The following is a 25,890-nucleotide window of genomic DNA, read 5'->3' as shown; positions in this document are numbered from 1 at the left end:
CTTGACAACCTAGAAGGATGCACCATCAGACTGTAAAGGATAGATATATTATAAGACATAGCTACATTGGTGGATCCAAAGGGGGGCCCAGGCCCCCCCAATGTTCCTGAGTGATACAGGAAAACTAGCTCAAAAGCACGCTGCGGCTAAAACAATGCTTTGGCACAAAGTCCAGGCCGTTATACCCATTGATTTAGGTCACTTCACCAGTTTTTCAAGACCAGGACTGCCGAGAATGGCTAATCGGTAATGCTAATGCTCCTTCCACCCGCAAAAAGTCTGACGTCCTCCCAAAAACTCATTTCCTGGATCTGCACCCAAAGACATACCGTAACATGGTTCAGTGATCATGGACAAAAAAATGTTAAGACAATCAATATCCAATCATTTCAGGATACATAAATCAGCATCCATATGAAGGAATTCTACAACTTAAAAGTGATGTTGAGCAGGGCATGTGTTAAGTGACTTGCACAGTCTATTTTGTGAAGTCATAATTAGATTAATAACACAACAATCAACAAACACTAGATGAAGTATTCATACCAAAATCAGTACATGGAGCTGGTGCACTGCAATGGGAAGCACATTAATGCAGCTCACCAAGAGGATTGAATGATGCCATGTACTTCAGGGGGGGTGGCTAAATGTCTTCACCCTTGGCCTCTTTCTTGGACTCTCCCCTTCAGCTGCCACATTCTCTTGGATGATATCGGACGTGTTCGGATCTGTTGGGATGTGGTTGTGTTAGATGTGGAATAACATACGACAGTGGAACATGGAAGGAAAGAGTATGTCCACACGGTAAAATACAGAGATGAGGATTGCACTGCATTAGTTGAGTGATTACAAGATGTAAATTGAAATTCTTTGGATACTGAAAGGATGTACGGGGACAACTGGGTGAGAAGGGAGAGAGATGCAGATTTTTGTTATATAGCTAGATACACCAATGAAGACTTAGGACATACACATTCAGAAAGACCACAATTTTGGCTGCTAGACAGAAAAACACTAGATGTCAAAGTGCCGGGACATTGAAGGAAGTAATAATAAGAAAAGCAATAATAATTAATGAGTATAAATATATTTCTGATATTTTTGTTTATCTTAATGCTAGTATTGGAATTTTCAAACACTAAGAATATAATAAATAAATATTGATAAATTAATTAAAATAAATACATTAATTGTACTAATACTACCACAAACAAGATTAACAGCACTGCACCTAATAGACTGAGCAATAAACTGAGTCTGATATGTAACCATAATTAAACTGTCTCTGTCTGAGTGTTATGTGAAGCTTGCTCCATGCACCATGATAGGAATGGCATAGATGCATGCAGGTTGCTGAGATGCTTACAGTCACCAGCCACTTGCAGATATGGCACCAAAATGTGTTGGAAGCATTGGCGGCCAACTTCCATTTATTTAACTATTATTTTCTTTAAACAAAGGAGACAGCTCAAGAGCAACAAACCGTACTAGAAAAAAAAGCTCCACTACTCACCACTCCCAAACAGACAAAAGTAGAGTCTTGATACACTCTTCTTGAAGGTCAAATTATAGGCAGGAGGAAATGCGGACAATGGAAGACTGTTCCAGTTTATCAGTGTAAGGGATGAAAGAGTGGAGATATGCTGGTTAACTTTTGCATAAGATGTTTGGCAAGATAGAACATGCAGTAATTGACTTAAATTAGAAAAGTATAGATTTAGGAGGGAAATGGGCAGGCATTGGTTTAGTAATAGGGTGGTGGGGGAATGGAATAGATTCCGCATTCACATAGTGAGTGCAGGGACGATAGCTAGCTTGTTTTAAGAGTAGACTGGATAGCTACATGGACGAGGCTGACAGGTGGTAATAGGGAGGAATCTGGAGCTGCCGTGTGTAGGCCATTCGACCTCTTGCCGCGGGAGGAGGGGAGGCATGCAGTTAGCAAGTTCAGAACAACTGTCAGCGTGAAAATGATTTGAATTTCCACATTATCATTATTTATATATATATATATCACTTACCCCGGCTGGCATCCTTCCGTAATAAATGTAGCTTCACACCAGGCTGTGTCCTCTTTATCACCACAAAGGGACATGATTTGAGGCTCCGGCTGGTAAACGTTGCGGCCGCGGCGGTGTTATGATTTTTGAACGAGGCAGCGTTGCAATCGGAGCAGAGAAAGATATTGCTGCGAATAGCGTTATAATAAACAGTATAAGTTAGACCGAGATAATTATATTCACCCACTCTTTCCCCCTACAAACCAATGACTCAATGTATATATATCATCATTACTGATGGAATTCAGCGTGCGTGCTAAAACAATGAGTTTGAGAAGAAAAAACATGATCACATAGTTTTAAAGAACGGCAGTAGGGCTACAATTCCTTGGTTCATTCCAGTATGTATACAGAAAGGTTAAACACATAAAACACATCTAACCATACATGCAGAGAAAGTAATATAATTGCGGTATAATAATATAACAATAATAGCATTACTCATGACATGCAGTCAGGCTATATCTACCTAGTAAATATATACAGTATATATAGTTCCTACTGTTCATTTTAATATTTATCTAACTTTAATTTTTTTTTTAAATGAGAAATAACCAGACTGAAGAAAAAAAGTAGCAACATTTGCTGCTTGATCCCATGTAGCAACACTGCTGATTGGTTCTATGGGTTGGGGGTGGGTCTGGAGGGGGGGAGGCGCCTGAATGTAAACAAAGCTGCTCCTGCGCCATCTGTTGCAACCGACACACACCAACACCCGCCCACGGTCTCCCATAGAGGCCCCCTCTCCTGTTCTATCGTCTCCTTGCTGCGGACGAACCATTAATCCCTTACAGGCGGTGTAGCAGATTTAATTAAGCTGTGGTCCCATGCTTGGAGGAATGATACATGGAGTGACCCTCAGCGGGTCGCTCTTCACCAAGGAGACTATAGAACAGGAGAGGGGGCCTCTATGGGAGACCGTGGGCGGGTGGTGGTGTATGTCGGTTGCAACAGATGGCGCAGGGGTAACGGTGTTTACATTCAGGCGCCTCCCCCCCTCCAGACATATAGACTGGGAAGGCGTGGTGGGTGATCTAGAATCTGAGGATTTTCTGAAGGTAATACAAGATAATTTTCTCAAGCAGACAGTGACTGAGCCCACCAGAGGAAATAACATTTTAGACTTAGTTCTGACTAACAACGAGAATATGATCAGTGAGCTAGATGTTGGGGGAGAATTAGATGGCAGTGATCACAAGGAAATTAGGTTTAAATTAGACTGGGCGGTGACCCATGAACTCAGCTCTGTGTTGGTGCCTGACTTTAGAAGAGCTGATTATGAGGGGCTCAGAAGACACCTTGAGGAGGTAAATTGGGGAACCTTAGGGCTAGATGAGGGCCAGATCTCAGGGCTGGAACCAGAAAGACAGGGGAATCATGTAGAAATGACCTACAATAATTTAGTGAGAGTAATTACAGAGGGTCAGAGACAGTATATCCCTTACCAAGCACGTAGGAAGGAAAATAACGACCCCAAATGGATGACCCGCAGACTCAAGCATGAGATTGGTTTGAAGAGAGGAATTTATAGGAAAATAAAGAACGGAGAAACCCACCTCAGGGGTAGGTATGTTGAGCTAGCCAGGTTGGTGAAGAGGAACACCCGCCTAGCAAAAATAAATTATGAGATTAGGGTTGCCAAAGAGGCCAAGAGCGATCCCAAGGGCTTCTTCAAATTGTACAGAACGAAAACAAGGGACAGGATTGGACCGTTGAAAACAAACACAGGTGAGCTCGTTGAGAATGGAGAAGATATGAGTCAAATGATGAATGACTATTTCCTCTCAGTTTTCACGCAGGAAGATCTAACAACCATTCCGGAGAGAGTTCAGGTATATGAGGGTGAAGAGAACGAAAAGTTGAGGGATGTGATCATCACTAGGCAAGTAGTCCAGGATGAGATTGGTAGGTTGAAGAAAAACAAATCGCCGGGGCCGGACGAAGTATTCCCACGGATTCTGAAAGAGTGCAAGGAGGTCCTCAGTGGCCCAATTACCGATATCATTAAGATGTCGGTGAATTCTGGGTATGTGCCCAATCAATGGAAAGTAGCTAATGTGACGCCGATTTTCAAAAAGGGAGACAAGTCAGCCACCTCAAACTATCGCCCAATTAGCTTAACATCAGTTGTAGGAAAGATGTTGGAGTCAATTATAGCCGGGAGCATTAGGGACCATCTAGAAAAGCATAGTTTAATTCATGACTCACAGCATGGGTTCACAAAGGGTAGGTCTTGCCTTACTAATCTGTTGTCCTTCTTCACTAAAGTGATCGAGGCGGTTGACAGAGATGAAAACTATGACATATTATATCTAGATTTCAGTAAGGCGTTCGACAAAGATCCTCATCACCGGCTATTACTAAAATTACAGGCTCACGGCGTAGATGGGAAAGTTTTGAAATGGATCAGGAAGTGGCTTAGTGGAAGGAAGTGTGCAGCGGGGCCGCGGGAGGGGGGGGAGGCATGCAGTTAGCAAGTTCAGAAGAGCAGTCAGCGTGGAAGTATCAATAGAAGATAGAAAGAGAGGCAACTTCGCGGCGGAATTTAAGAGGTAGAAGACTATCAGTAGGAGGAGGAGAGCTGATGAGACGAAGAGCCTTAGCCTCCACTCTGTCCAGAAGAGCTGTGTGGTGGGAGCCCCTCCACGTGAGATGCATACTCCATACGAGGGCGGACAAGGCCCCTGTATATGGATAGCAACTGCGCGGAGGAGAAGAACTGGCGGAGACGATACAGAACGCCCAACCTCGAGGAAGCTGATTTAGCGAGAGAGGAGATATGAAGTTTCCAGTTGAGATTTTGAGTTAAGGATAGACCGAGGATGTTTAGTGTTGAAGAAGGTGACAGCTGAGTGTTGTCGAAGAATAGGGGATAGGTGTTTGGAAGATTGTGTCGAGTTGATAGGTGGAGAAATTGAGTTTTTGAGGCATTGAAGGACACAAGGTTCCTTCTGCCCCAGTCGGAAATGATTGCAAGGTCTGAGGTTAAGCGTTCTGCAGCCTCCAGTCTGGAGTCGTGTACTTCCTGTTGTGATGGTCTTCTATTGAAAGAAGTTGAATAATGCAGAGTGGAGTCGTCGGCGTACGAGTGGACAGGACAGTTTGTTATGGAAAGAAGATCATTGATGAATAACAGGAAGAGAGTGGGTGATAGGACAGAGCCCTGTGGAACACCACTGTTGATAGGTTTAGGGGAAGAGCAGTGACCGTCTACCACCGCAGAGATAGAACGGCCGGAAAGGAAACTGGAGATAAAGGAACAGAGAGAGGGATAGAATCCGAAAGAGGGCAGTTTAGAAAGCAAAGACTGGTGCCAGACTCTATCGAAGGCTTTCGATATGTCTAGCGCAACGGAGAAAGTTTCACCGAAACTACTAAGAGAGGATGACCAAGAGTCAGTTAAGAGAGCAAGAAGATCGCCAGTAGAACGCCCCTTGCGGAATCCATACTGGCGATCAGATAGAAGGTTAGAAGTGGAAAGGTGAATCTTCCGGTTAAGGATTGATTCAAAAGCTTTAGATAGACATGAAAGTAAAGCTATTGGGCGGTAGTTTGAGGGATTGGAGCGGTCACCCTTCTTAGGCACAGGCTGTACAAAGGCATACTTCCAGCAGGAAGGAAAGATAGATGTTGATAAGCAGAGACGAAAGAGTTTGACCAGGCAGGGTGTCAGAACAGAAGCACATTTTTTAAGGACAATAGGAGGCACTCCATCAGGTCCATAAGCCTTCTGAGAGTTGAGGCCAGAGAGGACATAGAAAACATCATTAGGAAGAATCTTAATAACAGGCATAAAGGAGTCAGAGGGGGGATGAGTAAGAGGAATATGCCCTGAGTCGTCCAAGGTGGAGTTCTTACAGACAGTTTGAGCGAAGAGTTCAGCCTTAGAGACAGATGAGACGGCAGTGCTGCCGTCAAGGTTAAGGAGAGGAGGGAAAGAGGAAGAAGTGAAATTGGAGGAGATATTTTTGGCTAGATGCCAAAAGTCACGGGAAGAATTAGAATAAGCAAGGTGTTGACATTTTCTGTCTATAAAAGAAGTTTTGGTAAGTCGGAGAATAGATTTGGCACGATTCGTTGGATCCACCAATGTAGCTATGTCTTATAATATATCTATCCTTTACAGTCTGATGGTTCATCCTTCTAGGTTGTCAAGTTTTAGTAGCTAATCATGAGAAGTATTCGATAATGATCATTGATTTCCAGATGCTTTGCACTAAAAAAAAAGTGTCATTAAACCTGCCGCAAATAATAATCAGCTATAGTCAACCCTTGCTTAAAAGAATCAATATGGAGGAAGGGGGTGATGTTATATCCAAAAATCTTTTACATCTGAAGTATCCAACCTTTTTGTGTATAATAAACTTTGTTTGTTACATGAACTGGAGGAAACTCGACTCGGCCATCAAGCTCACCACAATACAGTAAGGAACCTCTTGTTCTCAGTGATAATTTATCCTCTTTAGTTACTATTCCGTGTTGCTTTAATTTTTTATGTTAGGTGACAGCAAATGTATTCACGATTCTCTGTCGTTGATGTCTTTTGAAGAAATTTTAATAAATTAAGGAAGCCCTGTTAAGTGCCCGCTCTCCAACAGATTTCACACAAACCAAAGGGGCTTAACTGCTCATCACCATCAATCAATCACCAGCAACAGAGCAGCAATGTCCTTCCTACATCGCCTGTGGGGAGGGGCTTCTGGGTTCAATCTGAGGTGGATAGACTATAGTGTCTTTTTCACTATATTTGGAAGCACTGGGGACGGTTCTCATTGGCTCTTGGACTCTCATTTTTCTTGAGAAGCGCTGAGCCAGGAGATTGGCTTTGTCGAGGGTGGAGTGGGCGAAATTGCCATCATTCCTCACCCTGTTGCCCCTTAACAATATTCCACCACCTCTCTGTCCCAACTTGACCACCCCTGAGCTTCTCCCTGATACTTGCATTCCCCTAGTGAATGGCCCAGTCCTGTGTTCTCCTCATGCGCTCAGCTGCCTCCCAGTGCCGTTGCCTATTTCTTCCTGTAGGGAGCCTTTTATAGGCTACCCAGGCCCGGTGTTTGCCATCCGAAGCGGTGCGACACTGAGGGCCGAGACAAGGCTGGTCAGAACCCTTGGCCATGTGCTCTCGCTGAGTCTCCCCCTCTCTCTCTCTCTCTCTCTCTCTCTCTCTCTCTCTCTCTCTCTCTCTCTCTCTCTCTCTCTCTCTCTCTCTCATTATTAGCCTATATCCGTGTTTTTACTAATCCCACAACAATATGTATTTCTACTCTAATGTTTTAGCGTGTAAGATGATGTGTGTGTCTGTTTGTGTGTGTGTGTGTGTGTGTGTGTGTGTGTGTGTGTTTATTGATAGCCTCATCCTGGAAAAAAAAATTCTCTCTCTCTCTCTCTCTCTCTCTCTCTCTCTCTCTCTCTCTCTCTCTCTCTCTCTCTCTCTCTCTCTCTCTCACACACACATATATATATATATATATATATATATATATATATATATATATATATATATATATATATATATATATATATATATATATATATATATATATATATATATATATATATATATATATATATATATATATATATATATATATATATATATATATATATATATATATATATATATATATATATATATATATATATATATATATATATATATATATATATATATATATATATATATATATATATATATATATATATATATATATATATATATATATATATATATATATATATATATATATATATATATATATATATATATATATATATATATATATATTTTTTTTTTTTTAAAGACAAATGAGACATCTCAAGGGCACAAAAAACAAACAAACAATAATAAAAAAAAGTCCGCTACTCGCTGCTTCCAAATAAGAATCAAAAGAGGTGGCAGAAAGGAAGGTCAATTTCGGGAGGAGAGGTGTCCTGATACCCTCCTTTTGAAAGAGTTCAAGCCGTAGGCAGGAGGAAATACAGATGAAGTAAGATTGTTCCAGAGTTTACCAGCGTGAGGGAAGATAAAGAAGAGTGAAAATACTGGTTAACTCTTGCATAAGGGGTTTGGACAGTATAGGGATGAGCATGAGTAGAAAGTCGTGCCGCGGGAGGGGGGGAGGCATGCAGTTACCAAGTTTAGAAGAGCAGTCAGCGTGGAAATATCGATAGAAGATAGAATGAGAGGCAACATCGCGGCGGAATTTAAGAGGTAGAAGACTATCAATAGGAGGAGGAGAGCTGATGAGACGAAGAGCCTTAGACTCCACTCTCTCCAGAAGAGCTGTGTGAGTGTAGCCTCCCCACACGTGAGATGCAAACTCCATACGAGGGCGGACAAGGCTCCTGTATATGGATAGCAACTACGCGGGGGAGAAGAACTGGCGGAGACGATAGAGAACGCCCAACCTCGAGGAGGCTGATTTAGCGAGAGAGGAGATATGAAGTTTCCAGTTGAGATTTTGAGTTAAGGATAGACCGAGGATGTTTAGTGTTGAAATCGGTGACAGCTGAGTGTTGTCGAAGAATAGGGGATAGGTGTTTGGAAGATTGTGTCGAGTTGATAGGTGGAGAAATTGAGTTTTTGAGGCATTGAAGGACACAAGGCTCCTTCTGCCCCAATCGGAAATGATAGCAAGGTCTGAGGTTAAGCGTTCTGCAGCCTCCAGTCTGGAGTCGTGTACTTCCTGTTGAGAGGGTCTTCTAATGAAAGAAGTTGAATAATGCAGAGTGGAGTCGTCGGCGTATGAGTGGACAGGACAGTTTGTTATGGAAAGAAGATCATTGATGAATAACAGGAAGAGAGTGGGTGATAGGACAGAGCCCTGTGGAACGCCACTGTTGATAGATTTAGGGGAAGAACAGTGACCGTCTACCACTGCAGAGATAGAACGGCCGGAAAGGAGATAAAGGAACAGAGAGAGGAATAGCATCCGAAAGAGGGCAGTTTAGAAAGCAAAGACTGGTGCCAGACTCTATCGAAGGCTTTCGATATGTCTAGCGCGACAGAGAAAGTTTCACCGAAACGGCTAAGAGAGGATGACCAAGAGTCAGTTAAGAGAGCAAGAAGATCGCCAGTAGGACGCCCCTTGCGGAATCCATAATGGCGATCAGATAGAAGGTTAGAAGTGGAAAGGTGCTTTTGAATCTTCCGGTTAAGGATTGATTCAAAAGCTTTAGATAGACTGGAAAGTAAAGCTATAGGGCGGTAGTTTGAGGGATTGGAACGGGTACAGGCTGTATAAAGGCATACTTCCAGCAGTAAGGAAAGATAGATGTTGATAGGCAGAGACGAAAGAGTTTGACTAGGCAGGGTGTCAGCACAGAAGCACAGTTTTTAAGGACAATAGGAGGCACTCCATCAGGTCCATAAGCCTTCTGAGAGATGAGGCCTGAAAGGGCATAGAAAACATCATTTGGAAGAATCTTAATAACAGGCATAAAGGAGTCAGAGGGGGGATGAGTAGGAGGAATATGCCCAGAATCGTCCAGGGTGGAGTTCTTACAGAAAGTTTGAGCGAAGAGTTCAACTTTAGACACAGATGAGACGGCAGTGCTGCCGTCAGGGTTAAGGAGAGGAGGGAAAGAGGAAGAAGTCAAATTGGAGGAGATATTTTTGGCTAGATGCCAGAAGTCACGGGAAGAATTAGAAAAAGCAAGGTGTTGACATTTTCTATCAATGAAAGAAGTTTTGGTAAGTCGGAGAATAGATTTGGCACGATTCCGGGCTGAAATGTAAAGATCAAAGTTAGCGGGAGCTCGAAGGCTCTGGAACCTTTTGTGAGCTGCCTTTCTATCTTTAATAGCACGAGAACAAGCATGATTAAACTAAGGCTTTTTAACATGAGGAGTAGAGAAAGGACGTGGAATGTATGCCTCCATTCCAGAGACAATCATCTCTGTGATGCGCTGAGCACACACAGAGGGGTCTCTCTCCTGGAAGCAGTAATCATTCCACGGGAAATCGGAAAAGTACATCTTCAAGTCGTCCCACCGAGCTGAAGCAAAATGCCAGAAGCATCGCCTCTTCGGTGGGTCCAGAGGATGTACAGGAACGATAGGACAGGATACAGAAATAAGGTTATGATCAGAGGAGCCCAACGGAGAGAACAATTTGACAGAGTAAGCAGAAGGATTAGAGGTAAGGAAGAGGTTATACCTGTTATTAAGGTACTTGAATTATTCCAAGGCAAGGACAACTTGTTGAGGGCTAAAGTCTAGATAATATGGCACAACACAGCTGTTCCAGAATTCATAACCACAATCACTATCATTCTGTGAGAAATCTATTATGTTTTATTTACCTCTATGCAATGCTTATTTAGCCAATTAGAGCTAACTTCTCGACTGACTGGTCTGGATATATGTCACGGTTTGCCCCATGACACACAGTTTTCTCTGATAGTGATACGTTTTCTTCCAGTGTCAGCATGACCCCTTCCTTGATATACCAGTAATCATGTGAGTGTCATATCGCTTATTTCATGTTGCAGGATGTCCAGAGGTGTCCCTGGCTCGTTATACATCCTACTAATGTTACGTTTATCCCACAGCAGCCTTGGATGGGTGTAACTAGTTGCAGTGCGGACGGCGACCTGTGCCCCGCGGCTGGCGCGGAGTTGCCAGACAGTGTTGGCTCATCCCTCTCTCTTTTTCTTTCATCATCTGTTAACTCTGAGCTTGAATTCACAGGACGCCCATCGGAGTAGCAGTGGAGAGCAGGATAATTCCTGCTTCTTTATATGTTGCTTGTTAGCATGACAAAGTAACCCGTTGTGTGTGCGAGGTGAGGGGTTGTGTGTTCTTCCGCGCTTGTCCGTGGTGATCCTCGCTGGCCGGGCTCGGCAGTTACCAAATTTAGCATAATTTAATGCTTTTAGCATAATTTAAAGCTTTAAGCATAATTTAGACTCAAATAAAGTATCTAGCATTATTTCTAGCATAATTGATCTTTTAGCATATCTAGCATAATTCTGCTATGTCTGGAATAAATTTTAACATATATACTGCCCCAACGATTTATACACGTTCGTTCAATCTCGGGTATTATTTCCGTTCAATTCCTGTACAGACTACAGGCGGTTGCTCAGTGACTTACGACTCAATCAGAGACAGTCACGTAGTAGACACGTACACCTGCCAGTACCAGCCATGGCAGCCAGCCTCACCCGCCATTACCAGTCCAGCTGCCCAGGTTCAGGTTGCAGTCACAGTGCCCAGTGGCCCCATCCCAGATCAGACTCGGCTTTAAAATCATAACAGAAGACACTATGGACGCTGGGGCGAGCTTGTTTGCGAAGCTGCTCTTCATTTTAAAGTCACTTGAAGCCAGTTCACGGGTGACTAAAATTGCGGCCGTGTGTGCATTTTGGATGTGCATTCTCACTTTCTTTCACCGTGCATTCAGGTAAGCCACTGACGAAAAAAATATGCCTTTTTATTGTGCTATGCGTGACTGTAATTCCAATGTCTACAAACGGCGGTGTGGGGTGTGAGAGGGGTCATGTTGAAGTAGTTGATTTAAATTAGTCCGCCTTTCTCCGTTTTCTTTAAATCCGTTTCTACATTCTCTAGTTTGGCTCCAAGCAACGGCACGCATAAGCCACGCCTCTGCGTGTCTCCTCCCACAAAGCTGCGTATGACTTAACTTGGTATAATTTTTTTTTATATACGGTAGACTTTGCTTCATTTATTCAATATCTGAGTTTTATTCAATAGGCTATCTGAGTTATATCAATTATGTTTCCTTAAAGTATGTTAAGTAACATGCATTTTTGTTTTAATATATCTTTCGGTTTATTATGTTTTGCTAATAATGAGTCAGCATAATTTTAGCATAGTTTATTATTACATTTAGCACATTTTGGGTAGAGTTAGCATATTTTCACAGGACGTCTAGCACATTTTCGTCCTGACGATTTGGTAACACTGGGGCTCGGCCTTGTGGTTCCTGACCTCGTAGCGTCTGCACGCATTCCCTCCGTCTGCCTATGGTGTTTACGCTGCTACCAGCCGGCTTGCTCCTGTGTCTGCACGTGCCCGCGAAGGTTCCTGGGGCCGTTTCATCGCCGACTACATGCAGAGGGCCCTAGCTGCCCCGCCAGGAGTGTGTTTGCGCTGCAAGCGGGTTCCGGGCAGGAGCTGAGAGGAGTGTCTCGTCCTTTCGCTGACCACGTGCACGCTAAGTATCGAACCTCATCTTCGCTACATGGTTTTAACTTAAGTTAGCTTGGTTAGCTTGTGTTTACTGCAACCTGTCGTGTGTGGGAGTGGGTTGGGGCTTCTAGTAAATAAATATTGTGTTAGTGTTGTGAAGTGTGTTACTGTTCCTGGCACCTGGAAGGAGTGGAGTCTGTCCCTAGTCACCCCTGTAGAGGTTATTACAAGTACCTTCAAGGGCTGGGTTAGTGTGTGTGTGTGTGTGTGTGTGTGTGTGTGTGTGTGTGTGTGTTGTCTTCCTTGCAGGTCCAATTCTGGCCAGCAGCCGTCGAAGGAGCTCCACGTGGTACCTGCAGGTGGAGTGAGGGCTCTCCAGGCCGGCACTGGAGCACGCGCACGCCTTCTCTAATCATAATTTACCTAACCCTAGCATAACCTTGACAATATAATACTGGAAGATCGCCAGTGACCAAATTTAGGAAAATTGCCCAATATATCTAAATCTCCCATTCTATCCCCATCTGAAGTCAGGACCAAATCCAGTATGTCACCAGATGAAACATAGGTTGGAGCAGAGACCCACCAGTGAAGACCCAAAGTGAAGCACTCCATAAATTGTTCATGAATCACGTGGGGTTATAAGTGGTCGACCTGAAAAAAACGTTGTTTTTTGCTTAGCTATATATTTTTCCGTCATTCTTCCTGTTTCTTTTGACATATGTATATATTTGGTATATCTGATGAAAAAATAATAATGTGTTATGCAACATGCAATGCAATGCAACTTCCTGCAATGAGTTTCCGCGGAGATAATGGCTGCAATATATGTTTTTACCTAGTTTTTATTTTAGGTATTTTTTTTCATTGTCTCTCATAAAACTTTAACGTTCTCTCGCACTGCCACCTAAAAAGACGGGAAACTTCTAGCACTTACTAATATTTTCTCGTATTTATCCATGAAAAACTATATATATCATATTTTCTTCATAAATTTAACAAAAAATCTATGTATCCGCATCGGATGTCTTTTGCATTAATATTTCATTGATTTAAAACAGTGGAACACTGGTTTTCCTTTGAAATGCGGCGAAATTTAATAAAATTCGAGTGCCTATATTTGTGAACCCGTACAAAAACATGACCTTGGGTAAACAAACCCGCCTGTGTACACAACCAATGAGAGTAAATAAAGGAAACCATGTCTGCTGTTTCTTCATATCCTGATGTATATAACCTGTGGATTTCAAGTCCCTAGCTGCAAAAGATAAAGTACACTAACTGCTTCAACTTCATCGCTTGATTTCTCAAAACAATGTTTTTTGCACTTTAAAAATTATCTCCTCTTTTGCACTACTTCTTACACACATATTTCCTACTGCAGATTATAAAAGTATTAATAAGGAATTAGGTCTGCTATAGAAACTATTGTTTGACGTTGATTTTGATTTTCTTCTTGAATATTTGTCCTTTTTTTTCTTTCTTTCAACGAATTTTAAGAAATCGTTTTTACTATTGTATAAAAAACAAACGATAGCAAGAGTTTTTCTCCTATCGTTCCTGATTGAAATGCTTTTTAATTGAAAGAACTTGGTCCATAAATAAGGGAGGAGTTATAATGAGAACTTAACCAATTTAACATGGGATTCGCGATTTTACAACCCCCCTTTTTGATTTAAAATGATCACCATCCCTTGCTTATCATCACTTTCATTTCTTTTTCTCTTGTCCCCAGTCTCCTTCCTTCCTCTTCCATGTCCATCCGTTAATCCCTTCCCTGCCTCTGTCTACTTCTGCGTCTATACACACACACACACACACACACACACACACACACACACGTTAAAATATAAGTCTCACACACACACACACACACACACACACACTAGTTAAAATATGTCATTCGTATTGATACAAGAAGCAAAGCAGGCTCTCACTTACCGAATTCCTCTTTATTAATCCAGATAATTCCAAACGAATATAACGAGAATTATTGTATGAGAGAGAGAGAGAGAGAGAGAGAGAGAGAGAGAGAGAGAGAGAGAGAAGCTATTTATAGATGACACCTGTCAGTCATTCGTCCTTGGGGAGGAGGCGAAGGTACAGGCGTTGCCGCTTCTCCTCCACTTGAGTCTTTGGTAAGCTGCGGAGGAGTGGTCACGAAAAATTCCATATTTTTTCTTCACAGTTATTCTATAATTTTTTTCTTCACATTTACTCTTTGTACGTTTATTTTTCACATTTAACCGCTTAGCAGATGTAATGCTGACAGGTCCCCCCACTCCGGCATACCAACACTGCTGAGTCACGCTCCTTCATCTTGTCATGATCGTCACCACGTTGGGGGTTGCCGATACCACGGAAACAACGACTGCGAAAGCGGATCGAGGCGATGGTAATGCCTGTTATCAGTACGGTTGGGCCGTTGATTAAGGTGCATGCCAGACGACTGTGAAAGCGGCCCAAAACCAGTTTTCATGAGTGACTTTCCCATTTAAGATATAGAAGTCATGTAAAATCATCACTAGGATTACAAGACAGTCCATGAGAATCCTAGCAACTTCTACTAGAGGCTTTTCAAACAAGCGAATTGAGGGACCGAGACGTTAAAGAATACGAGTTTTTGCCCCTATAAACAGGCTATAGGTAAAGGAACAATGCGGGATAGCAAAGAGAGAGTATTTTTATTGACAAACGCTGGTAGGAGAGGCACATTATACTAATGCTATCGGAAGGTTATGGCAAGGGCTGGTTGGAAAAGGACACTATATTAACGCTATGGGAAGATTTTGGCAAGGGTTAATAGGAAAAGGATATTACGCTATGGGAAGGTTTTGGCGAGGGCTGGATGGAGGGTCAGGTCAGGCGAGGTGGAGGCTGGAGCACCGGCCTGGCCCCCGCTGCCCGCACTGTCCTTGGCGCCACAATGGAAGGGACTCGGCTTTGGATCTGGAAATGAACAAGAAGAGTAAGGAAACAGACGAGTTTTGAGGTTTAGGGATGTGTTAAAGGAAAAGTTGGGGTATTTTAGCAAGACCTCCTCCTCCTCCTCCTCCTCCTTCTTCTCCTCCTCCTCCTCTTCCTGTCAACGTCAACCTCAATGTCAGTACAATCAATGACACGTAAATCATCTTCTGGGACAAGCTCTTGGATGTAGAGAGGACGGCAGTTCCAATGAAATCCAGGCGAGTGAACGTTGCCGTGAATCCACCTTGGATGACCACGGAGATCAAAGGCCAATAAATCTAAAACAAAAAAGAAAATAAACTTTGATGAAAGGAAATGACACGCCCGAAGCCCGTGTACAATAACAAAATAGCCTCACAGCCTGTCGAACCCTCATTCGGACTAGTAAACGTAGCTACGAAAAACAAATAGCGCGCAAAGTCAAGACCAATCCAAAAAACGTTTTCACGTACATCAGAACAAAAAAGAAAGTTAAAACCAACATTGACCCACTGACAGACGAGAATGGATCATTAACCCAGGACAGTTAACACGTGGCCAGAATCCTCAATAGTAATTTTGCATCCGTATTCACGATCTAGGACATAGAAAATAAACCCGAGCAACCCATTCCTCCTAGGGGGATCACCCCCCTGGAAGTTGCCACAATATCCGACCAAGATGTGAAAAAATATTTGGACAAGCTCGACACGAATAAGTCAACAAGACCTGACAACTTGTCCCCACGGCTGTCAAAAATACTCAAACAACAAATACTAAAGCGTCTCACAAGCATATTAAACCGGTCACTATAACTGAACTAAGTCCCCGAAGACTGGAAAATGGCGAACGTAATACCGATTTACAGAAAAATGAGATAAAAACTTTGCCTTAACTGCAGGCTTATAAGTTCGGTGGCAGTTCAGTGGCAGGCAAAATCATCGAGATTATTAGAATCGAACTTGTCAGTTTTCTAGAAGAAAAAAAATATTATAGCACTCAGCATGGTTTCCGAAATAAGCGTTCTTGCATAACCCGTGGGATGCTACCCCGCCCTAAAGGGCGAATAGTGGTCAGGTGCTAGCCACCCCAAATCGGCGGACGTGTTTTAGGAATTTTTTGACGAAGTTATTATTAAGGAGACACTAGGCAACTTAACCTGACCTATGCCGAGGGCAGGTGAGACAGCAGGTCAGTCAGGCCACCAACTCCCTCTCCTCCTCCCCCTCTTTCTCTTCGAATCCCCCTAATCCTTTTTCTAAGCCACCTCTCTCTCTCTCTTCTTTTCAAATGATCTTAAACACCTTTACGTTGTTACTTATTTTGTGAGAGAGAGAGAGAGAGAGAGAGAGAGAGAGAGAGAGAGAGAGAGAGAGAGAGAGAGAGAGAGAGAGAGAGAGAGAGAAAATTAAAGTTAGGGATTGGAATATGAAAGTAAGAAGATGTAAGAAACAACAAAGGGGTAATGGATAATGGGACGTGAGGGCGGGACTATAGTGAAGGAATGGGAATCTTAAATCCCTTTAGAGGCGGAAGGAAGGAAGGGAGGGAAGGAGGGAGGTGAGGAAATGGTGGAGAAAGGACAGCATTGTGTGTGTGTGTGCAATAAAAACGAGAGAGAGAGAGAGAGAGAGAGAGAGAGAGAGAGAGAGAGAGAGAGAGAGAGAGAGAGAGAGAGAGAGTCCCTTCAGACACACACACACACACACAAATAGATAAACAAACATTCAACTACACCCCTTCAAAGAATCCCAGAACAAATGGCAGGGCGGCTACATCCAAGAAGATTTAACTGCTTGTCTAATCCCTTAATTGCCGCTAGACATAATAGGCTTAAACGAGCCCGGTATTTGCAGCCAACGCCGAGTAGAGATACTTGTCATGTCTAGCTATCATCTTTATCTTATGACTAATATAACCGATCACATTCACGGTTTTATTGAAAAAATAATAATTGTCGTCTACACAGTCATGAAACAAATCCGTTGCTATGAGTAAAGTACCGATTTGAAATGTTCGTTTTGAGGCTAATATAAGCCGCACTGAAGGACTTTTTATTGAAACGGTCCCGCAGCTTACGAGTTAACGAATCTGTTGGACTTCTTCCAATGTATATATGAAAACTAGGATAATCACATTCCAAGAGATGTCATATACCTGGACTTTCAGAAAGCCTTTGACAAGGTACCATACGAGACTCCTTAAAAAAAATAAGGTCAGCGGGTATAGGAAGCAACCTGACTACGTGGATCAGAGATTGGCTTACCAACAGAAAACAACGAGTATTACTTAACAGACAGGCTTTTGAGTTGCTACCAGTTACTAGTGGAGTACCCCAAGGGTCAGTGCTGGAACCCATTCTTTTATTCTTGTATATCATTGACTTGGAAACGAGACTGAAATCTACCTTATCAAAGTCTGCTGACGACACCAAAATGGATGGAAGGGCCTTCACGACGGCCGATTGCGAAGTCATCCAGAAGGACTTCGACCAGATCATCAAGTGGTCCGAAAAATGGCAAATGTCATCCAAAGTTGATAAATGCAAAATTATGCACTTTGGTTCCAGAAATAGTAACCATACATACAACATGCGAGGGAAGCTTCTACCGGTCGTGCTGGTGGAGTCGGATCTTGGATTCACAACCAGCAGTGACCTAAAATACATAGACCTTTGTAAAAAATAAAATATGTAACAAAGCCAACACCATGCTCGGGTGTATGGCGAAAAGCTTCGAGTGTAAGACGCTGAGAGTAATGTTTTCCATATATATATCTCATTAGTAAGACATTACCTCGAGTATGAGGTACAGTTCTGGTTCCCAAATTATAGAAATGACATTGAATTTTTAGAGATAATTCAGCGACGCGCTACGAAGATAATTCCACCTTTGAGAGCCCTGCCGTATGAAGAACGACTCAGGCGACTCAACCTCTCCTCGCTGGAAAAGAGGCGCTTACGATGGGATAAGATTCAGGTCTTCAAGTATTTAAGAACTTTAGCAACTCCAAGATTTTTTTTGTTACAAACCAACTCAAGAACTAAAAGCAATCGTGCCTGTCTTTACATGTTTCTATGTTTTCCTCCTCTCCTCCTCCTCCTCCTCCTCCTCCTCTTCCTGTTCTTCTTCTACCTTCTTCTCCTCCTCCTCCTCCTCCTCCTTCTTCTTCTTCTTCTTCTTCTTCTTCTTCTTCTTCTTCTTTTCCTTCTTCTTCTTCTTCTTCTTCTTCTTCTTCTTCTTCTTTTTCTTCTTTCTTTTCTTCTTCCTCTTTTATTTTCTTCTACAACTTTTCTCCGCTTCCTACTACTTAAATTTCCTTTTCTTTCTCCTCCGTCTACATGATCTTCTCTCTTATTATTAAAACTTTCTTCTCCCTCTAGTTAGCTCTCTTTCTTTTCCACCTCCTTTTCCTTCTCCTTCTTTCTCTATTGCTACTTCTACCACAGCTACTACTACTACTACTACTACTACTACTACTACTAACTACTACTGTTACTGTTACTACTACTACTTCTACCACTACCTCTACTATTACTACTACTACTGCTACTACTACTACTACTACTACTACTACTGTTACTACTACTACTACAACTACTACTACTACTACTACTACTACTACTACTACTACGATTACTACTATTACTACTACTACTACTATTACTTATACTGCTACTTCTACTATTTCCTTTCTCTTCGTTCTCCTCCCCCCGTTCCAAAAAGTTGGTAAACTCTGAAACAATCTTCCTTCATCTATATTTCCTCCTGCCTACGACTTGAACTCTTTCAAGAGGAGGATATCAGGACACCTCTCCTCCCGAAACAAACACCATGATCTTGAAAAAAGGTTTGAAGCTCTTCTGGAATTTGTTGCTAACAATGTGGAAGTGACTCCACCATCGATGGTGGAGAGGCCCTCCACCGAGACTGTGCCCTGTCTAAACGACCCTCTTTCTTCACGGGAGGACGCGTTACCTGCCTCATAGGTTAACTTCCAGCCTATCTTACAGGCTAACCACCAGTCTGCCTCACAGGCAAACTCCCAGCCTGCCTCACAGGACAAGGTGAGAACACCAGCCCCTCCGCCGTGAGGGAGCACTCAACCCGCGCAACCCCCGACTCGAATCATATTAAATCTTCCTATATAAACGCTCGTAGCCTACGTAACATATTTGAAGACAGAAGCACCCGCAGCTACAAATCATTATCACATCATCGGAGTCACAGAATCTTGGATAGACACTTCGAATAAAGATTTCATTGCGGAATATAGATTAACGGGTTATACGAATTTTAGTCACGAAAGAGAGAACAGACAGGGTGGAGGTGTTATCTTATATATCCACAGCTCTCTCCATCCAGTATCCGTGAAAACAGATATTAAAACCGATGTGGACACGGTCTTCATTGAAATTAAAAATATGTCTTGTAAAATAGTAGTTGGGCTAATTTATAGACCGCCAGGGCAGACTCTTGATATTGACCACGCGTTAAATCTATAAGCTCCGACGTTTTCAAAGTTTCGCGCTTCTAGCATCGTACTCATTTATCCGAACAATGATAACGCTCATGAGCACTAAGTACTGGTACCGAATCAATAGTGTAAAACAATAATGAATAATGAGTGGAAAGAAGCTACTGGAAAGTAAAAAGAAAAAGAGTATAAAAAAAACGGAGGTAACTCTCTCTCTCTCCCCCTCCCTCCCTCCCTCTGTCGCTCGTCACAGGCTTGGAGGAAGAATGGATACATCTCCATTCGGCAAACAAATGTCGTACACACGCATCATGTATGTAGCTACCTCCCTGTTGATTTTATTATTCAGGAAAAATCAGCACAAAATAGACAGCGATGATGATGAGAGATACGTACAAGTGTGTCTGAGAGAGAGAGAGAGAGAGAGAGAGAGAGAGAGAGAGAGAGAGAGAGAGAGAGAGAGAGAGAGAGAGAGAGAGAGAGAGAGAATTTCTGCCACTTGAGTAAGACACACACGGACACATCCATGGTAGAGAGCCTTTGAATTACCTTTTTTTTATTTATTAGTAAGTTTCTGATACGTCAAGGGGGTGGAAATAGGTTGACCGGAAACAATTTTATCCATTGCTGGGGCGGCGCGGCGCGGCGAGGACAGCGAGAGCTTTTATACGGAGATAAGAATCATAAATATTACACTACAGACATTGCAAATACCCTTAGAAGAACGATTCGTTACATCGTGATAATAAATAAATACCTAAATAACCAGGGCAGGAAAGACGGAGAATAAGACACAATCAATCAGTCAACTTGCATTTCCATTTCTATATCCTCGTTTTGACATTCAAGAAAAAAAAAATCACCCCATCAAAATCGTACCAATAATTTGTCTAGTTAACTAATCATATATCTTCATTTCTCTTTTCCATTATGGGGAGAAAAAAAACGGAAAGATAACCAGCTCTGAAACCGTAGAGCAGCTACTTAGTTTTCATTGTTTTCACTGTTGGGCTACTTTCTCGACAACAAAGAGACAGTCATTTAGAAGGTTTGAGGAAGCGAGGGGAAAGAAGAATGGCCAGTACTTCGTCTATTCTTTCTTTTCTTCGCCCCTCTCCGTCACTTGAACTGTTCTTACTTCTTTTCCAGTATTTCTTTATCCTCGATGGTAAAACAGAGGCAATTAGAATGTTCAAAGAGAAGGGGAAAAAGTCAGTAGGGCGTAGTGTGGGGACGGGCTGGAGGCCTGAAGAAATAAACAAATGTTATAATGTACGAGACACAGTTATCACCTCATGGTAATGCCAAAATATCATCATTCAAAACGAGCATATGTAGCCGCCGCCGCCGCTGGCCCTAGAGACTCGAGCCCGTTGACACACGCCGACACGCACACACGAACGCACCTTCCCATGTATTACTAGGGTTGGGATGGCATGTTCCTCCCTTCTCTATTGTTGTTTACTTGCAACAATAAACTCATCAATCAATCAATCACAAGCTTGTGTCGAACGGCCGCCCGCTGACAACACACGCTAGAACTAATGCCATCTAGAGGGCCTTGCTAGAACGCACCTAGAATGCACACTACTAACGACGGATATAGCCTACAGGCTTCCTTCATTATGGTTACCACAGCCAGTTTGTTTGTTGGTCTGTTTAGTGTATCAGGTAAAGCTGTATTAACAAAAAATGCAAAACATGCAGTATACAACACAGATATATATACTTGTAACAGTAATAGTATCGTCGTATTGTATAGGTTATTGTACATCTAACAGTCGCCAGCCGTTTGAACGCTTTCCATAATGTATCGACTGTGTTTCAAAATGATTGGCGTCGGTTTCTCGAAATATTCGTGTGTAGCAAAATAACGAGGATTCGTACGGTTCTTATTGATATCACATGTTAATCTAGGGTATTTTCTGCGTTTATCTATTGGACTGTTTTTCTTTTACACTTGATAATAAATAAAAAAATGTATCGTTTTGATAGAAGTGCCTGAGGGGTAGCCAGATGTGGCCACCCTCGGAGCTTGTAGGGTTAAGTGAATTAATATTAGAAACAAGTAGCAGTTGCGAGGCAGTAATTGTGGGGGACTTTAATTTGTCAGTAAAAAGATGGGGAGAACCGTTGAACCCTCATACAGGGCTCGACCTGTACACAAATTTATTAGAAAGTGATTTACATCAACACGTTCAAGAACCGACTCGAGAAAATAATATACTTGACCTTATCTTTTCAACAACCGCTGATCTAGGTAACGAAGTAAATGCTAGTCCAGTTTTTAGTTCTAGCGATCACCGAATAATCACCTTCAGCATCAAGATGAATGAAAGTAAAGTATATGCTAGTAAAGAAAAGGTGCCAGATTATCAGAGAGCGAATTTCGTAAGACTCCGATCAGTTTTAAATCATTCTGACTGGACTGTAATTTTGACGGAAACAGATATTGATAAATCGTGGGAGGCCTTCACAGCAATATTGAACAGTGCCATAAGCATATGCATACACTATCGTAACAGACGTTTAACTATTAAGAAGAAACCCAAATGGTGGATTAACGAAATAAAAAATAGCCTCTCTCTTAAAAAACGGGTATACAGTAGATACATATCAACCCAGAGTGAGGCTGACAAACTAGAGTTGGACAGAATTCGCCGCGAAACCAAGAACTTATTAAAACGAAGCATGAAAAATCTTGAAGAACATAAATTATAGCGGATACAAGTAAATATAATTCTAAAGAATTTCTTAGCTATGTAAGTAATAAACAGTCACTCACTTGTAGTATCGGACCGCTTGCCAATGAAAATGGTAACCACACGGACGATGAAAATGAAATGGCTACAATCCTAAATAACTTTTTCGCATCCGCGCATCCGTATATACCGACGAAGATTGTTTATCACCTCAACCGCCGGAGGTTAGAAGGACCAAAAAGATTTTAAATGGTGTGATCATCGTAGAAAGTGACATTTTACGCACAATTGAAAAGATTAAAGTAAACAAAGCTTCTGGTCCAGAAAAAAATTACCCCAAGAATTTTAAAAGAAATCAAACATCAAATTTGTAAACTGCTTCCTATCTTATTCAGTAAATCTTAACAGCTGGAAAAGTTCCGTCGGACTGGAAATTAGCAAATGTCACACCAATTTTCATAAAGGGGAACAAGTCTCATCCAGGAAACTATGGACCAATTAGCTTGACATCGATTGTTTGTAAGTTAATGGAGACTATCATATGGGGAAATTCTTCGAAGAAAATAATAAAATAAATAATTCGCAACATGGTTTCCGTAGTAAACATTCGTGTTTCACTAACTTACTTGATTTTTTTCATTATATTTTTGAGATGTTCGATGAAAGCAGGTCAGTAGATATCATATATCTAAATTTTCAAAAGGCATTTGATAAGGTCCCCCACAAACGGTTGCTAGGTAAACTATTAGCGCATTGTATCTCGGGTAACATTCACAATTGGCTTGTGGACTGGCTCTCTGAGCGGAAACATAAAGCAGTTCTAAACGGTGTTTCATTAACTGGCTCGATGTCAGAAGCGGCGTACCTCAAGAATCAGTGTTTGGTCCCTTACTCTTCTTAATTTAATTATATCGATGAGGGTTTACTTGTAAAATATCAAAATTTGCGGATGACACAAAAACCGCTAGTAGGTAACTACGACACTGGACGAAGAAACATTACAATCAGATCTAGATCGACTTGCACGTTAGACCAATCAATGGCAAATGAAATTTAACGTTGACAAATGTAAAGTATTACACATCGGAAAAATAACAATTGCGTTCAGTACGTAATGAATGGCCAACAACTTTCTACGGTAAGTAAAGAAAAGGATCTTGGAATCACTATATCAAGCAATTTAAAGCCCAGTAGGTAGTTAAAACCGCAAACAAATTGGCTGGCTTCATCGGACGAGCCTTTAATAATAAATCGGAAAAAAGTCATACTGAAACTGTATAATTCGCTGGTTCGACACCATCTAGAGTACTGTTTATAGCTTTGGTCTCCCTATTACAGAAAAGACGTAGAAAAGTTAGAACGGGTTCAACGGAGAATAGCAAAATTGATTCCTAGATTGAGAAATTTATCTTATGAACAAAGGCTTAGGGAAGTAAATTTATTCAACCTATCAAAACGAAGAACGCGAGGCGATCTAATAGTAGTGTTTTAAAATGTTCAAAGGATTCGTTAATATTAATGCGGAAGATTACTTTACAATTGATTGATCAAATAAAACAAGAAGAAATAACAATTTCAAGATAAGTGGTAAAAGATTATCATCACACGAAGACGAACACTTCTTCAATCGAGTCGTTAATGTTTGGAATTCTCTACCCTGTGCTATCGCTGACAGTACAACAGTTACGGCCTTCAAGAATAGATTAGATAAGTATTTTGAATCCAACCAGCAACTAAGATATTACTCATTGTCGTAATAACGTTAAGTTCTTTCGAATACTGGTGTCCTTGTCCGTTTTTATTCCCGGTTATTGGTAGCAGTAACGGTAGTTCTTTCCTCTTTCCTACATAATTTCCATGCAGTTTTTCCATGCTGCATGGTTCTTTATCTTTTCCTGCCAGCTTTGGCTGGAGGGATGGGGGGGTGGGGAGTACCCTTCATCTTTGCTGCCCTTCATCTTCCACATTTGATTAGATAGTTGGTGTAGCTTGCCACAAACAGCCTCGTAAGGATCATCCGGTCTGTTATTTGTTTTTCCTTTGTGTTTCTGTGTTACTTCTCTCTCTCTCTCTCTCTCTCTCTCTCTCTCTCTCTCTCTCTCTCTCTCTCTCTCTCCAATAGTTTAGTCAGACCCCACTTGGAATATGCGGTACAGTTTTGGTCTCCCCACCATGCAAAGGACATTGCTAAATTAGAAGATGTTTAGCGTCGGGCAACAAAAATGATCCCTTCCTTGCGCAACAAATCCTACGAAGAAAGGCTATCCACCCTTAACATGTTCTCTCTTGAGAAACGTCGCCTCCGAGGAAAACTGATCGAATGTTTTAAAATACTTAATGGTTTCACGAATGTAGACAGATCAACATTGTTAATGATCGATGACACTTTGCGTATGAGGAACAATGGCGTAAAACTCAAATGTAGACAAGTAAATTCAGACTGCACCAAATTTTTCTTCACCAACGTTGTAGTGCGAGAATGGAATAAGCTCCCACCTTCAGTGGTCCAGTGTAACACGACTGACTTCTTTAAAAACAAGCTCACCCGTCACTTCCTACAACTTAATATTAATAAGAGTTGAAATGCAACGTTATGGAGCCATCTGTTTAATGTAGAATCACTTAGGTTTAAAGACAGACCACCTAGTCTGGACAATGGGATCTGAGTGGTCTGATTTTCTTTGTAAATCTATGTAAATCTCTCTCTCTCTCTCTCTCTCTCTCTCTCTCTCTCTCTCTCTCTCTCTCTCTCTCTCTCTGTGTGTGTGTGTGTGTGTGTGTGTGTGTGTGTGTGTGTGTGTGTGTGTGTCTTCTTCCTTTGTGTTCCTTTGTTACTTCTCTCTCTCTCTCTCTCTCTCTCTCTCTCTCTCTCTCTCTCTCTCTCTCTCTATTTTTCTATCACACACACACACACACACACACACACACACACACGCAACCCTGGACCCCCACCACACTCCCCCAAGCCCCTCCCCTCCCATCCCACATACCTCTTGCAGATAAGCCAGGATCAGACCGTGTAGCCGCCGCCGCAACCCTCGCAGCCGCCCGTCGGTGGTCCCGCGAGCGAGGAGGTTCAGCCCGCGACCTGCCAGCTTCTGTAGGTCAGCCGCCACGCGCTTGCTTCCCCACCCAGCCCCGCCTCCGCCCGCTGCCGCCCCGAGAACCGCGCGACCCGCTTGGTGGTTCACGACCTGACGGGAGGGGAGAGGAGGAAACTGATAGTGAGTGGGAGTGAGGGAGCGATGGAAAGCGAGGAAGATTCTTGGCCTGAGGTGAGGGGAGGGGTGGAGTTATATATGAGAGAGAGAGAGAGAGAGGGAGAGGAAATGAATGAGGGAATGGGAAAGAGGGAGTGAAGGAGAAAAATAATGAAAGGTAGAAAGAAAGAAAGAAAGATTCACGACCTGAGGGGAGGGGAGGGATGCGGTGAGGAGAGAGAGAGAGAGAGAGAGAGAGAGAGAGAGATTGTATGGTGATTCCAAAGATTTGTGTTTGTTAATGTTGTGTGTGTGTGTGTGTGTGTGTGTGTGTGTGTGTAAGGTCCA

The 25,890-nt window shown here is 42.2% G+C and overlaps 1 long non-coding RNA gene across 1 annotated transcript; it reads right to left on the bottom strand.

Moving 5' to 3' along the window:
• Positions 1-14,885: 14,885 nt before the first annotated feature.
• LOC126984253 (uncharacterized) lies at positions 14,886-25,528 on the bottom strand. Its single transcript, XR_007736517.1, has 2 exons — positions 25,333-25,528; positions 14,886-15,167 (listed from the first exon to the last, which is right to left on the bottom strand). It is a non-coding gene; the product is annotated as an uncharacterized LOC126984253 (long non-coding RNA).
• Between the last annotated feature and the right edge of the window lie 362 nt (positions 25,529-25,890).

This window comes from Eriocheir sinensis, chromosome 5, assembly GCF_024679095.1.
Source record: "Eriocheir sinensis breed Jianghai 21 chromosome 5, ASM2467909v1, whole genome shotgun sequence".
Lineage (NCBI taxonomy): Eukaryota > Metazoa > Arthropoda > Malacostraca > Decapoda > Varunidae > Eriocheir > Eriocheir sinensis.
Note: the sequence above shows the minus strand (reverse complement) of the source record. Positions and strands in the feature narration are given on the sequence as shown.